We start from the raw sequence: 5,039 nt of genomic DNA on the forward strand, positions 1-5,039 counted from the left end.
CCCTCACTCGGTTCAAAAAGACTAAAGAAAGAAAAAAAAGAGAGGCATAAGGTCGGCAGTCGACGGATTGTTACCTCCCATGGTAGCCGCTTCGTCCTGAGCCTTCTTGAGATTCTTCTTGGCCAGCTCCAGATCAAAGTTAAGGTTGATCTGCTTCTTCTCCAGTTTAGAAAATTGGGCTCCAAGATCACAAGACTTCTGCAGTCAGCAGATAAGATATGTCAATCGACGGAAATGAAAGTCAATCACAGCGAAAATTGCTCTAAGACTACCGTCGAATCAAACATTCAACATTAGTCTCGGGGACTACACCCAGTGGGTGCACTTGGAGTGCCCACACTGGTCCGGTTATACACTCGGCATGGTCTACCCAGCATGAGTAATAAAAAAGAGGGGATTCTCAGACCCCAGTCGACTGCAGTCTCGGGGACTACACCCAGTGGGTGCACACTCTCCGTGCCCCCACTAGTTCAGAAAAACACTCGACTCAACCTGGTCGACTCAAGTAGAAGAACTATTCAACAGCAAGTCAGAAACACCCAGTGGGTGATTGGATGCGAAATGCAGACTCATGATAGATGCACATAAAAGGTTCCAAAACGCTCATCCAAGGACACCTCACGAACAATGAAGCAATAGTTGCAACTACCACTAGTTAAGAGACCAGTCGGAAACCAACTAACCTTGACGTTGGCTTGCAAAGCGGTGCTGGCATTGTAGGCAACCTGGCTAGCCTCGTGCAGTACCTTCATCTGTTCCATCACAAGGTTTGCCTGGAGAAGGTCCTTCCTGGCGGCACTCGACGGGTCGTCTGGAGTATGATATGCAGCGAAGAGTGATGACGGCAGTACAGTCAGAGCAGTCACAGGGTCTAAAGCATGGAGTTGTCGGGCACGGCAGAGACCTAAGCAGTTGACGCTGAAGGACGGTTAGTCGACAGTGGATTGGCAAAGGTAACATTGCCCCGAGCCGGATCTCCGGATCGTTGGACCACCGTCTCAGGCACCGATGTCGACTGAGGCACCTGACCCTCGGTCGTCCTCCCGCTTGAGGCCCTGCCCCTCCTTCTCCTCTCTTTCAGAGGCACTTCTTCTTCATCATCCGGAAGCTCAATGACGTCCCATGGAGCTATAACAAAAAGCAACCTTAAGAGTTCAATCGACCGACAACCCAGTCGGTAGAAGAAATTCAAGATGGCTAGAGCGTACCAGCATTGGAAGTGGCTGCATCATCAGTCTCCTCATCACCTGGGGCCTTGTAAACGTCCATGCAAGTCGCGGAAGTTGCGGCACTGAAAAAGTTCATAATCCACTCGGTCAGAGCAAAAGTATGAGTCGATAGAAGAAAACGCGGAAAGATAGAACACTCACCCAGAGGCAACATCAATGTCCATCTTGATCTTGGGCAAGGTCTTCCGAGGCTTCGAAGGGGCGACCTTGGGTTGCTTGGCGACCTTCTCCGTTGGCTCTGGAGTCCAAGTCCGAGTGCGCTTGTGTGCTTGGGTACTCGGAGCCACGGTCTTGCCGCGCCCGCCCGCCGGATCTTGGAGTTGCTTGGATCAACGCTCTGTGTGAGGTGGTGAGTCGACTACCTCTTCGTTGTCCGACTCATCACTTTCCTCCTCATCATCATCTTCTGGGGATTTCCAGTCGCCGCTCTCTTCTGCGCTGTCCTCTCCCTCCTGGTCTTGCTCCAGGGCTTGTTCACCATTGGGCATTGAGTACATCTCGGTATAAACCTACAAGACAAGAAGTCAATAAAACATCAGTCGGATTCAGAAACAATTACAAGACAGATTAAAGTACACTCGGTAGCAAGGGTCAGACCTTGTCCGGCTGGTTGTCAGTGTCGAATGGATCGACTCTCTTGGCTCCCCTGGGGTTGTCCTTGTTCCCGGTAATGCCCTTCAGCCACAGGGCCACCGTCTCATCTATAACCTCCTCTCGGTGAACTCGAGCGGTGTCGTTGGCACATGAGTACATCCACTTTAGGTGGTCATGAGCTTGGAGCGGTTGGATGCATCAACTAAGAAACACCTCCAACAAGTCCATGCCAGTTACACCTTGAAGGACCAACTGGACTACTCTCTCGACCACATTTCCGTCTCTACTTTCTCCGATGTGGTCACGGTCAGTGAAGAAGGTTGTTGGGCACGATCTAGGGTGAAATGGGGAAGACCGATCGACTGACCGGGGGTCGCAACATCCTGGCAGTAGAACCAGGTCGACTGCCAGCCCGTGACCGACTCGGGAAGTGTCATGGTAGGGAAAGTGTGAAGGAAATATGCCCTAGAGGCAATAATAAAGTTATTATGTATTTCCTTATATCATGATAAATGTTTATTATTCATGCTAGAATTGTATTAACCAGAAACATGATACATGTGTGAATACATAGACAAACTAAGTATCACTAGTATGCCTCTACTTGACTAGCTCGTTTATCTAAGATGGTTATGTTTCCTAGCCATGGACAAAGAGTTGTCATTTGATTAACGGGGTCACATCATTAGGAGAATGATGTGATTGACTGTGACGCCCCCGATTCAATCGTACACTAATCATACAAGCAAACATGTACGATCAAGATCAGGGACTCATGGGAAGATATCACAACACAACTCTAAAATAAAATAAGTCATACAAGCATCATAATACAAGCCAGGGGCCTCGAGGGCTCGAATACAAGTGCTCGATCATAGACGAGTCAGCGGAAGCAACAATATCTGAGTACAGACATAAGTTAAACAAGTTTGCCTTAAGAAGGCTAGAACAAACTGGGATACAGATCGAAAGAGGCGCAGGCCTCCTGCCTGGGATCCTCCTAACTACTCCTGGTCGTCGTCAGCGGGCTGCACGTAGTAGTAGGCACCTCCAGTGTAGTAGGAGTCGTCGTCGAAGGTGGCGTCTGGATCCTGGGCTCCAACGCCTGGTTGCGGCATCCGAGAAGAAGAGGAAAATGAGGGAAAAGAGGGAGCAAAGCAACCGTGAGTACTCATCCAAAGTACTCGCAAGCAAGGAACTACACTACATATGCATGGGTATATGTGTAAGGAGGCCATATCAGTGGACTGAACTGCAGAATGCTAGAATAAGAGGGGGGTAGCTAGTCCTATCAAAGACTACACTTCTGGCAGCCTCTGACTTGCAGCATGTAGAAGAGAGTAGATTGAAGTCCTCCAAGTAGTATCTCCAAGTAGCATCTCCAGGAGCATCGCATAGCATAGTCCTACCCGGCGATCCTCTCCTCGTCGCCCTGTTAGAGAGCGATCACCGGGTTGTATCTGGCACTTGGAAGGGTGTGTTTTATTAATTATCCGGTTCTAGTTGTCATAAGGTCAAGGTACAACTCCAAGTCGTCCTGTTACCGAAGATCACGGCTATTCGAATAGATTAACTTCCCTGCATGGGTGCACCACATAACCCAACATGCTCGATCCCATTTGGCCGGACACACTTTCCTGGGTCATGCCCGGCCTCGGAAGATCAACACATCGCAGCCCCACCTAGGCCTAACAGAGAGGTCAGCACGCCGGTCTAACTCCTAAGGCCCAGGGGTCTGGGCCCATCGCCCATTGCACACCTGCACGTTGCGTGGGCGGCCGAAAGCAGAACTAGCCCCCTTAATACAAGAGCAGGCTTATGTTCCAATCCGGCGCGCGTCGCTCAGTCGCTGACGTCTAGAAGGCTTCGGCTGATACCACGATGCCGGGATACCCATAACTACTCCCGCGTAGATGGTTAGTGCGTATAGACCAAATGGCCAAACTCAGATCAAATACCAAGGTCTCGTTAAGCGTGTTATTATGAAGCAACCGTGGACGCCGACCAGGGCCAGGCCCACCTCTCTCCTAGGCGGTCTCAACCTGCCCTGTCGCTCCGCCACAAAGTAACAGTCGGGGGCCGTCGGGAACCCAGGCCCACCTCTACCGGGATGGAGCCACCTGTCCTTTCAGCCCCCTCATCAGAATCACTTGCGGGTACTCATCGAGCTGACCCGACTTTAGTCACCATCTGTAGTATGTATATATGTATAGTATATACCTGTGATCACCTCCCGAGTGATCACGGCCCAATAGTATAGCAAGGCAGACTGACAAGAATGTAGGGCCAATGATGATAAACTAGCATCCTATACTAAGCATCTAGGATTGCAGGTAAGGTATCAATGAATGTAGCAACAATGACAGGCTATGCATCAGAATAGGATTAACGGAAAGCAGTAACATGCTACACTACTCTAATGCAAGCAGTATAGATGAGAATAGGCGATATCTGGTGATCAAGGGGGGGCTTGCCTGGTTGCTCAGACAAGGAGGGGTCGTCGGTGACGTAGTCGACCACAGGGGCATCAGCATCGTCACAGGGTCTACCGGAGAGAAGAGGGGAAGAAATAGTAAATACATAGCAAGCATGTGCATAACAGGACAACAAGCAGAGCTAGACGTGTTCTAACGCGGTACGAGGTGATACCGGTGAGGGGGGGAACATCCGGGAAAGTATCCCCGGTGTTCCGTGTTTTCGGACAGATGAACCAGAGGGGGAAAGTTGCGTGTTCGATATGCTAGGGGTGTGTGGCGGAAGAACGGACCACGTATTCAGATTCGTCTCGTCGTTCTGAGCAACTTTCATGTTGAAAATAATTTAATCCGAGTTACGAATTAAAAGATATGATTTTCTAACAATTTTATTAGTTTCTGGAATTTAATTAATTATCTAATTTAATTCGAAATTGGATTTATGACATCAGCATGATGTCATGTTGACGTCAGCAGTCAACAGGGGTTGACTGGTCAACCTGACCAGTGGGTCCCACTGGTCAGTGACACATTTTTATTAAACATTTTAATTAACCTAAATAGTATTAATTAGGGGGGTGGGCCCCACTGTCATACTAATTAATTAACTTAACTAGCAGTTTAATTAGATAACTAATGTTAATTAGTTTAATTAACCAAATTTAATTAAGTTAATTAATTAATTAATTAATTGTTATTTTTATTATTGTTTTTCTTTAATTCCCTCTTTTTTTAACGTTCT

This window comes from Triticum aestivum, chromosome 4B, assembly GCF_018294505.1.
Source record: "Triticum aestivum cultivar Chinese Spring chromosome 4B, IWGSC CS RefSeq v2.1, whole genome shotgun sequence".
Taxonomy (NCBI): domain Eukaryota; kingdom Viridiplantae; phylum Streptophyta; class Magnoliopsida; order Poales; family Poaceae; genus Triticum; species Triticum aestivum.